Below are 12,185 nucleotides of genomic sequence, written 5' to 3' on the forward strand. Positions count from 1 at the left end.
ACTGTTAATAGCCATCACAAGCCAGATTCCACCCAGAACCCTGCCCTGAACTTAGTCAATATCTCTAGCCAGCTACCACCCGGTTACTCAACCCTGCACCTTAGAGGCTAATGTCCTATGTACAGTTGAAGTCGGAAGGTTACATACACTTAGGTTGGTGACATAACAACTCGTTTTTCAACCACTCCACAAATTTCTTGTTAGTTCAGCATTGCAAGGCATTGGTTGTTCAGTGGTAGAATTCTCACCTGCCATGTGGGAGGCCTGGGTTCGATTCCCAGCCAATGCAGGAATTTTTGAACAAGCCATTTTGACAAGTATGCAAACCCCTGAGGAAGAAATCTGTGTTCGATTGCCAGGCTAACAGCAATCTCTGTTCATGGTAGAATTCTCAACTCACTCTTGAAAAGTCTGAGTTTGTGTTCATTTACCGTTTGGACATTTACGCATTCTCAGCAGACTTTTGTGAATCCATTGTAGATTTCCAGTGTGTGAGGTGATTTACTTTGTGCAAGGCTTTAGTTGTAAATTTGGAAACGAATATCCAACAAGTCAGTGACAACTGTATTGAGTTTGGCCTTTGTGACAATGTCCTGTGATTTTCCACACATTTATGCATTCTCAGTAGACTTTTGTGAATCCATTGTAGATTTCCAGTGTGTGAGGTGATTTACTTTGTGCAAGGCTTTAGTTGTTAACAAACTATAGTTTTGGCAAGTCGGTTAAGACATCTACTTTGTGCATGACACAAGTAATTTTTCCAACAATTGCTTACAGACAGATTATTTCACTTATCATTCACTGTATCACAATTCCAGTGGGTCAGAAGTTACATACACTAAGTTGATTGTGCCTATAAACAGCTTGGAAAATTCTAGAAAATGATATCATGGATTTATAAGCTTCTGATAGGCTAATTGAAATCATTTGAGTTAATTGGAGGTGTACCTGTGGATGTATTTCAAGGCCTACCTTCAAACTCAGTGCCTCTTTGCTTAACATCATGGGAAAATCCAAAGAAATCAGCCAACACCTCAGAAAAAAATGGTAGACCTCCACAAGTCTGGTTCATCCTTGGGAGCAATTGCCTGAAGGTACCACGTTCATCTGTACAAACAATAGTATGCAAGTATAAACACCATGGGACACGCAGGCGTCATACCGCTCAGGAAGGAGACGCGTTCTGTCTCCTAGAGATGAACGTACTTTGGTGCGAAAAGTGCAAATCAATCCCAGAACAACAGCAAAGGACCATGTGAAGATGCTGGAGGAAACAGGTACAAAAGTATCTATATCCACAGTAAAACGAGTCCTATATCGATATAACCTGAAAGGCCGCTCAGCAAGGAAGAGCCACTGCTCCACAACCACCATAAAAAAAGCCAGAATACGGTTGAGGGAGAAGGTGAGATCGTACTTTTTGGAGAAATGTCCTCTGGTCTGAAGAAACAAAAAAAAGAACTGATTAGCCATAATGACCACCGTTATGTTTGGAGGAAAAAGGGGGAGGCTTGCAAGCCGAGGAACACCATCCCAACCGTGAAGAACGAGAGTGGCAGCATCATGTTGTGGGGGTGCTTTGCTGCAGGAGGGACTGGTGCACTTCACAAAATAAATTGCGTCATGAGGAAGGAAAATGATGTGGATATATTGAAGCAACATCTCAAGACATCAGTCAGGAAGTTAAAGCTTGGTCGTAAATGGGTCTTCCAAATGGACAATGACCCCAAGCATACTTCCAAAGTTGTGGCAAAATGGCTTAAGGACAACAAAGTCAAGGTATTGGAGTGGCCATCACAAAGCCCTGACCTCAAGCCTGTAGAAAATGTGTGGGCAGAACTGAAAAAGCGTGTTTGAACAAGGATCCTACATACCTGACTCAGTTACACAAGCTGTGTCAGGAGGAATGGGCCAAAATTCACCCAACTTATTGTGGGAAGCTTGTGGAAAGCTACCCGAAACGTTTGACCCAAGTTAAACAATTTAAAGGCAATGCTACCAAATACTAATTGACTGTATGTGAACTTCTGACCCACTGGGAATGTGATGAAAGAAATAAAAGCTGAAGTAAATCATTCTCTCTACTATTATTCTGACATTTCACAGGTTGGATGGGGAGCATCGCTGCACAGTTATTTTCAGGTCTCTCCTGAGATGTTCGATTGGGCTGGGCCAATCAAGCACATTCAGAGACTTGCCCCGAAGCCACTCCTGCGTTGTCGGGGCTGTGTGCTTACGGTCATTTTCCAATTGGAAGGTGTACGTTCGCCCCAGTCTGAGGTCCTGATAGCTTTGGAACAGGTTTTCATCAAGGATCTCTCTGTACTTTGCTCCGTTCACCTTTCCCTTGATCCTGACTAGTCTCCCAGTCCCTGCTGGAGGGACTGCTCCCAGACCCTCCAGCTCTAGGAAGAGTCTTGGTTGTTCCTGACATCTTCCATTTATGGATAATGGAGGCCACTTTGTTTTTGGGGACCTTCAATGCTGCAGAAATGTTTTGTTACCCTTCCCCAGATCTGTGCCTTGACACAATCATGTCTCAGAGCTATACGGACAATTCATTCGACTTCATGGTTTGGTTTTTGATCTGACATCCACTATCAACTGTGGAACCTTATATAGACAGGTGTGTGCCTTTCCAAATCATGTCCAATGAACTGAATTTACCACAGATGGACTCCAATCAACTTGTAGAAACATCTCAAGGATAATCAATGGAAACAGGATGGCCCTGAGCTCAATTTCGAGTCTCATTGCAAAAGGTATGAATACATTTTAAAATATTTGCTAAAATGTCTAAAACTCTGTTTCGATTTGTCATGATAGGGTATTGTGTGTGTGTGTATTTTGAGGAAAGAAATTGAATTTAATCAATTGTAGAAGGCGGGAACGTAATAAAATGTGAAAAAAGTCAAGGGGTCTGAATAATTTATGAAAGGAACTCTATATACATTACCAGTCAAAAGTTTGGACACACCTACTCATTCAAGGGTTTTTCTTTATTTTTACTATTTTCTACATTGTAGAATAATAGTGAAGACGGCAAAACTATGAAGTAACCAAAAAAGTATTTCACAAATCAAAATATTTGAGATTTGAGATTCTTCAAAGTAGCCAACCTTTGCCTTGATGACAGCTTTGCACACTCCTGGCATTCTCTCAACCAGCTTCATGAGGTAGTCACCTGAAATGCATTTCAATTAACAGGTGTGCCTTGTTATAAATGGATATGTGGAATTTCTTTCCTTCTTAATGAGTTTGAGACAATCAGTTGTGTTGTGACAAGGTAGGGGTGGTATACAGAAGACAGCCCTTTTTGGTGAAAGACCAAGTCCATTAAGAAGGAAAGAAATTCCACAAATGTGACCTGTTTGAGGAAACTAGACGTATGTCGCAGTTCACTACGTCACAGGAGAGACTTTTGTACTCAAAATACGTTTTTTGGGGGGCAGAAATGCCTCACAAACATCTGAACTTTAATGTGCCTTAATAACAAACTTGTAAGCCATTTGTAAATACAAATCAAATGGTTAAATTACGAGCCTAGTTGGTTTAGCCACAGAAAAAGCGAACAATCTTCCCGGTAGCCTAGATTGGCTGAGATAATGAGTGGGCTGGAAATGCCAAGCGATGAGTTTGGATTGGTCTGCCATATAGCACGTTTCTGTCTGTATGAGCTGTTCATTATGTCTAGGTTATACTGTCTAATGCAGCTTTCTTTTTATGTATCATGTAGTAAAACTGAATAAGTGTTGTTCTCCACTTTCTGGAGGACCGAGTTTTCGAGTATGATAGCTAAGGAGATGGAGAAAACACCTGTCTCCGGATTACATCTTCAAACTAAGGTCAACCATGGCATCCGACAGGAGACACGTCTATCCACAAATAATGTATACAGGTAAGATAGTCTAGCTAGTTACATTTTCACATATTACACGTTTCTAATTTTGACAGAAAGTGGTTTCATTTCAAGTTAAAGTGTACTGTTAGCTAGCTAGCTAACACTATCTGGCTGGATTGCTAGCTAACAATATGTGTATGATCTTATTATTCATAGTTCAGAGCCATTTGCTTGGTTAGCTATAGCCTAATGTTAGCTAGCTAACATTGAACCTTGTTGATTAGCTACCTGCAGATTCATGCAGGGTAGTAACATCATGAGTTGGGATTATGGTTCATTGTTTACCTAGCTAGCTAGCTACCATTAGCAAGATGGCTCGCTAGCTAACATTACGTGTAAGATGTTATTATTCGTATCTCAGAGCCATTTGCTTGGCTAGCTATAGCCTAATGTTAGCTAGCTAACATTGAACCTGGTTGGTTAGTTACCTGCAGATTCATGCAGGGTAGTAACGTCATGAGTTGGGATTATGGTTCATTGTTTACCTAGCTAGCTATCTACATGTCTTAACAAAAGACTCCACTATGCAAGTAACTATTTTGGGTCCGTTCGTAACTTCAGTCTGGCCATCTACTCCAATTTCAGAAAACTCTCGTCTGAGTGTGCCAGAATGCAAAATAACTGATCCATGAGCAAGCTAGCCAATGTTAGCCAGTTAGCTTGGGTGCTTGACTGCCATTGTGAGAGTGTCCAGTGTGCGCTTTGAACGCAAAACGCTCTGAATTTACGAACGGAGAATCTGACAGCATAGTTGCAGTCACTAACGCTCTGGATAAAATAACGGCCTGTTATTTTCAGTGAGCTGTTCAGTGAGCTCTTCTCTCATTTGTGTCTGGAAGTAACTAACAAGTTAGCTTGGGGGCTGGGCTGCTGTTGTTAGTACAGTATGCTCGGATCAACGATTAAAGAGATGGGTGGGGCTAAAGATTAAGAAGGTGTGAATGATGCTGAATGGGTCTAGACAAAGAAGGGCTCTCCAGTAGTAGTAGTACCAAAATATTCAAAGGCCATTGAGTTTAGAAGTTGATCAACTTTCAAAGCAGAATTACTTTCCCACTGTTCCTCAACTGTAGTGTATGATATACCATTTTGTAGCTCCGAGTCTCTACTTTTATTCAATGTAAAAAACACAACTTCACATTTTCCTACATAAGACCATTTTGAGGCGTCAGTCACAAATTAACTTTGAACAAGGCAGACCTTTTAATTGAAATGCATTCCACTACCTCATGAAGCTGGTTGAGAGAATGCCAAGAGTGTGTAAAGCTGTCATCAAGGCAAAGGTTGGCTACTTTGAAGAATCTCAAATATAAAATATGGTTACTGCATGATTCCATTTGTGTTATTTTATAGTTTTGATGTCTTCACTATTATTCTACAATGTAGAAAATATTAAAAAGAAAGAAAAACCCTTGAATGTTTCCAAACCTTTTACTGGTACTGTATATACATTTATACACCGGACTCCGACATTGCTCGTCCTAATACTTATTATTTTACTTTTAGATCTGTGTGTTTTGTTGTGAATTGTTAGATATTACTTCACTGCTGGAGCTAGGAACACAAGCATTTCACTACACCCGTAACAACATCTGCCAAATATGTGTATGTGGCCAATAAAATTTGATTGGATTTGTATGATTTCAAATAGTTAGTCTAGATCAGTGGTTCCCAAACTTTTTATAGTCCCGTACCCTTTCAAACATTCAACCTCCAACTGCGTATCCCCTCTAGCACCAGGGTCAGCTCACTCTCAAATGTTATTTTTGCCATCATTGTAAGCCTGCCACACACACGCTATACGATACATTTATTAAACATAAGAATACATTTTTGTCACAACCCGGCTCATGGGAAGTGACAAAGAGCTCTTATAGGACCAGGGCACAAATAATAATACAATAATAATCAGTCATTTTGCTCTTTATTTGACCATCTTACATATAAAACATTATTTGTTAATTGAAAATTGTGAATAACTCACCACAGGTTAATGAGAAGGTTGTGCTTGAAAAGATGCACATAACTCTGCAATGTTGGGTTGTATTGGAGAGAGTCTCAGTCTTAAATAATTTCCCACACAGTCTGTGCCTGTATTTAGTTTTCATGCTAGTGAGTGCCGAGAATCCACTCTCACATAGGTACGTGATTGCAAAGGGAATCAGTGTCATAACAGCGTGATTTACCAAGGCAGGATACTCTGAGAGCAGCCCAATCCAGAAATCTGGCAGTGGCTTCTGATTAAATTCCATTTTCAAAGAACCACTTGTTGCAATTTCGATGAGGCTCTCTTGTTCAGATATTGGTAAGCGGACTGGAGGCAGGGCATGAAAGGGACAACAAATCCAGGTCTTTGTGTCATCCATTTCAGGAAAGTACCTGCGTAATTGTGCACCCAACTCACTCAGGTGCCTCGCCAAATCACATTTGACATTGTCCGTAATCTGGAGTTCATTTGCACACAAAAAAACAAACAATGATGGAAAGACCTGTGTGTTGTCCTTGTTAATAATGCAGACAGAGAAGAGCTCCAACTTCTTAATCATAGCCTCAGTTTTGTCCCGCACATTGAATATAGTTGCGGAGAGTCCCTGTAATCCTAGATTCAGATCCTTCAGGCGAGAAGAAATATCACCCAGATAGGTCAGTCGTGTGAGAAACTCGTCATCATGCAAGCGGTCAGACAAGTGAAAATTATGGTCAGTAAAGAAAACTTTAAGCTTGTCTCTCAATTTAAAAAACTTGTCAATACTTTGCCCATTGATAACCAGCGCACTTCTGTATGTTGTAAAAACGATACATGGTCTCTTCCAATATCATTGCATAGTTAATACTGTTAATATATTTTCATCACTTGGCATATATAACAAGGCAATTAGAAATGGCAAACGGGTTCATTTTTCTAACTTGATCACTAATCAGAATAATTCGAGAGCGCTCTTCTCATTGATGGCCTGATAAATCCTACCCCGCAAACCTGTGCATTTTCCTCCACGTCTAAATGTGCGGCATATTTCGGAGATAAACATTAGGCTGGGTATAAGTTAGGCAACACTTGATAAGTTTGATACGTGCCTACCACGCAAAGGCACTATGGATTTATTTTCCCTGGTTGACACAGGCAAGCTCAGCAAGGTGACATCACAACTTAAGCCTTCTATCTGCCTTCTCAATCCTATCCCCACCACCTTCTTCAAAACAGTTAATTGCATATTTGATGGCTTAACTGCTATGGTGAAAGCCCCTCTAAAGAAAAAAATATATGGATTAGTAGCAATTTCTGGCCAATCTCCAACATTCCTAATTGTTTTTTAAACCGCTAAATGTTTTTTTTAAGTGCCAACTGTATTTTAGAAGAATTCCAGTCTGGTTTTCATGCCCACCACAGCACAGACACATCCTTAGTTAAGGTGATAAATGGTCTTAGTGCCAACACAAATGCCAAACAGCTCTGCGATGGACTCTTGGATTTAAGTGCTGCATTCGACATTGTTCACTATGATGTCATTCTAGACAGACTGGAGAGGTGGGTTGGCCTCTCCAGTCCAGTTCTAAATTGGTTTAGGACCTATTTAACCAGTCTATAGCTTGTCACCCTTGGTGAACATAGCTCAGAGAAAATAGATATCATGTGGCTTTCCACAAGGTTTGATTTTGGGTCCGTTACTGTTCAGTTTATATGTTACCCATTGGCAGCATTATCAGAAAGCACAGCATTGACTTTCACTGCTACGCAGACAACACATAACTTTACATTTGTGTCACCAGAGGATTTTAGCTCCATGGATACATTATTAGTCTGTATTGGTGATTTAAATACTTGGATGGCTCACAACTTCCTCCAGCTAAATCAAGATAAGACCAAGGTACTTATTGTTAGAGCCAAAACACAGAGAGAGAATCTGGCCACATATTTAATTCACGGGCAATAAAGATAAAATTTTATTTTACACTGCTTTCAGAAAGTATTCACACCCCTTGACTTTTTCCACATTTTACTGTGTTACAACCTGCATTTAAAATGGATTAAATTGAAATGTCTTTGTCACTGGCCTACACACTATACCCCATAATGTCAAAGTGGAATTACTGTATGTTTTTCAAAATTTGTACTAATTAATAAATGAAAGGCTGAAATGTCTTGAGCCAATAAGTATTCAACCCCTTTGCTATGGCAAGCGTAACTTTTTAAGTGTTCCACTCCGCTAGCAAGCAAGCAGGAAACAGTAATAATCAAGAGTACTGTAAGAAATGGAAACAAGGAATGCAGGAAGAATGTTAAAAAGTCAGCAGACGGGTAAAAGGAATTATGACAGCAAAGTCAGAACCTCTGTGTTGCAACCAGGCGATCGTGTCCTCATCAGAAACATGACACCACATGGAGGTACAGGCAAATTTCGTAATCGCTGGGAAAATAACATTCACACAGTTGTACGCCAGGTGGGAGAAGACATTCCGATCTACGAACTGAAACCTGAACAAGAAAAAGGACAGTCCAGACCAGTCTTGCATTGCTACCTACTCTTACCGTGTGACCATCTGCCCGTGGAAGTTCAAACACAGCAAAACTCCAAGCCAAAGAAAAGAGGAACAAAATAAAGTAATGGACAAATGGAAGAACTTGAACAGGATGATGACGACAACGATGATGAATACTACAGAAATGAAATACCGTCTTGGTGTACCCATAAAGAAGCGAAAGTACTGATGTATAACCCACAGAACACGCAGTTGACCCCAAACAGGACACACCTGTGGAACAGAAAGAAGTGGAACAGACAATGGACTTAACTGTGGACAAAGAAGTTCCAGCTCTTCCGTCACCAGCTCAAAGTGACTACACCAGTGAAGTAGAGCAAAAGTCTCAGTTGTCTAGGAGAGAACACAGACTGCCAAAGTTCTTCACTTATTCCGACATTGGAACTCCAGCCTGCTCTCCAACAAGGATCCCGACGACACACTGAGCGTAAATATATATTGATTGCAATTGTTCCCGAATGAGTGAGCGTTCATGTGCAAAGGATTAGCATATCAATTGTTAATATTAATGAACCCTGTGTGCCTCCCACAGCTGACCTTTTTATGACCCTTTGTTTAACCTGTTATGGCTAGGGGGCAGTATTTTCACGGCCGGATAAAAAACGTACCCGATTTAATCTGACTATTACTCCTGCCCAGAAACTAGAATATGCATATAATTATTGGCTTGGATAGAAAACACCCTAAAGTTTCTAAAACTGTTTGAATGGTGTCTGTAAGTATAACAGAACTCATATGGCAGGCAAAAACCTGAGAAGATTCTGTACAGGAAGTACCCTCTCTGACCATTCCTTGGGCTTCTTGGCTCTGTTTATTGAAAACTTAGGATCTTTGCTGTAACGTGACACTTCCTACGGCTCCCATAGGCTCTTAGAACCCGGGAAAAAGCTGAATGATGTAATTCCAGCCGCTGGCTGAAAAACATTAGCGCCTTTGGTAAGTGGTCTATCAGGGGACCATCAGACTGAGGCGCGTGCACGGGGCGACCTCATGTTTTTACTTTCTCTCTCTTTGAACTAAAACACAGATTCCCGGTCGGAATATTATCGCTTTTTTACGAGAAAAATGGCATAAAAATTGATTTTAAACAGCGGTTGACATGCTTCGAAGTACGGTAATGGAATACTTAGAATGTTTTGTCACGAAACGCGTCGGGCGCGTAACCCTTCGTCACCCCTGGATAGTGTCTTGAACGCACGAACAAAACGGCGCTATTTGGATATAACTATGGATTATTTTGAACCAAACCAACATTTGTTATTGAAGTAGAAGTCCTGGGAGTGCATTCTGACGAAGAACAGCAAAGGTAATAACATTTTTCTTATAGTAAATCTGACTTTGGTGAGGGCTAAACTTGGTGGGTGTCTAAATGGCTAGCCCTGTGATGCCGGGCTGTCTACTTAGAATATTGCAAAATGTGCTTTCACCGAAAAGCTATTTTAAAATCGGACATAGCGAGTGCATAGAGGAGTTCTGTATCTATAATTCTTAAAATAATTGTTTTTTTTTTTTGTGAACGTTTATCGTGAGTAATTTAGTAAATTCACCGGAAGTGTTCGCTGGGAATGCTAGTTCTGAACGTCACATGCTAATGTAAAAAGCTGGTTTTTGATATAAATATGAACTTGATTGAACAAAACATGCATGTATTGTATAACATAATGTCCTAGGCGTGTCATCTGATGAAGATCATCAAAGGTTAGTGCTGCATTTAGCTGTGGTTTTGTTTTTTGTGACATTATATGCTAGCTTGAAAAATGGGTGTCTGATTATTTCTGGCTGGGTACTCTGCTGACATAATCTAATGTTTTGCTTTCGCTGTAAAGCCTTTTTGAAATCGGACAGTGTGGTTAGATAAAGGAGAGTCTTGTCTTTAAAATGGTGTAAAATAGTCATATGTTTGAAAAATTGAAGTTTTTGGATTTTTGAGGAATTTGTAATTCGCGCCACGCCTATCATTGGATATTGGAGCAGATGTTCCGCTAGCGGAACGTCTAGATGTAAGAGGTTAACAGGCCGCCATGCCTGTTTAGCCCACTAGGGCACATTACTCTACCAATTCTTTGTGACGATAATTACTGTTTGTATGCTTTCTGTGAATTACTTAGTTTAGTAAATAAATGATTTTAAGAGAATTCATGTATGGATGACTCTTAGTAAAGGCTGGGTTCGTGCAGATACAACAATTTACGACATTTGGAATGAGACTGGACGCCAGGTAAAATACACCATTTAAACCAGAAGATAATCGGCCTATACTATAATATAATATTATAATATAGGAAAGTTATATTAGGAAAATTATAACTTTGTAATCTGAATATTTTCCTTGGTGCCCCGATCTCCTAGTTAATTATAGTTAAACGATTAATCAGTTTAATCGCGTGATAATAATTACAGGGAGTTATTTTGATAAACATGTCTTCAGTTTAATGGTGACCCAAAGACACGACACTGCACTATGCAAATCCACAAGCAATGGCCTCATGGATCACTCCTGTTCAACTATACCAGTACCAGCAGTATGTCTATGGAATCTAAAGAAAGACTAGTACTGCCTAATACAGAATAGACTGTTTAGTGTGCAAAGAATATGAACGTGCTCATGGACTTATAATAGAGCCGAGTACAGAAACAAAGAAGCTTAAGGACTTGTGATACAGTTGAGCACTAACTCGGGTATAAAAGAGTTCCTGTTGCTATGAGAGAGAGAACATGTCTAAAGAGCCATATGAGACAAAATAATGTTAAAAGAGCCATATGAGGTCAAAGACTTCCAAAGAGCCATACAAAGAATGTAAATTCAAAGAATGTCAAAAGATTTCCTGAATGAAACATTCCTGCAGCACTTAAGGTCAACGGTGATGTTATTGGGAAGATAACACATTTTGAAGGGAAGTGTGTGATATTATTAAGGCACTTTTAATTCTAGGAATTCCTGTAGGGGAACACAGGGCTTCCCAGATCACTCATTGCAAGTGACTTGAAGCCGAAGCTACATCTATGTCATTTATTTCTGTATTTTCCCCTTTCAAGTATGAATGTGATTTCTAATGTATTTGGTCCTGTCAGAATATTACAGATGTTACTGTGTGTATTTAGTCAGTAGCAAACATGTTTAAATCAATGGATATCATAATGTTTGTAAGTCGCTCTGGATATGAGCGTCTGCTAAATGACGTAAATGTAAATAAATCTGTTATTTGTATGTTTAAATGTTAGCCTTTTTGCTAGATAGCTTGCTAGAAGTCTGCTCACCTGCACGAGGTAACTTCATGATCAGAGAGAGAGAGACCATGTGCACAGCTCCTGTGTGTGTGGGTGAATGGGATTAATGGAAAGCTTTTGGGAAATGTGAATGTTGTTGTAATCTAAAGCACTAAATACAAATTAATACAAGGTTATACATATTTTCTTTGTTATTAGGATGAGATTGCATACTGATAGGAATTAATACATATGTAATAAATATAGGAGAAGTATATACAAGGATAATTCATGGCAATAATAAATAGTGGGACACGTGATGCATTTAAAAAGCTTGAAATATTTGTCATTGCATTTCATAGTGTCAATTTAAAAAGAGGGATAATAAAAAAGGATTAATTGAGCCATTGTAATGTATAAATGAGACAATACTGGTTTATTGAACAATTGTAACAGCTATGTAATTTTAGAGAAGATATTTTGTGCATTTGTGAAACATTCTATTTTGTACCTATCGTGCCTTCAGACCAATTGAATT

General features: G+C 39.5%; 1 non-coding gene across 1 annotated transcript; it reads left to right on the plus strand.

Moving 5' to 3' along the window:
• Positions 1-218: 218 nt before the first annotated feature.
• Positions 219-289, plus strand: trnag-gcc (transfer RNA glycine (anticodon GCC)). The gene has a single exon. It is a non-coding gene; the product is annotated as a tRNA-Gly (tRNA).
• Positions 290-12,185: the final 11,896 nt, after the last annotated feature.

Source organism: Salmo trutta, chromosome 10 (genome assembly GCF_901001165.1).
Source record: "Salmo trutta chromosome 10, fSalTru1.1, whole genome shotgun sequence".
NCBI classification, from domain to species: domain Eukaryota; kingdom Metazoa; phylum Chordata; class Actinopteri; order Salmoniformes; family Salmonidae; genus Salmo; species Salmo trutta.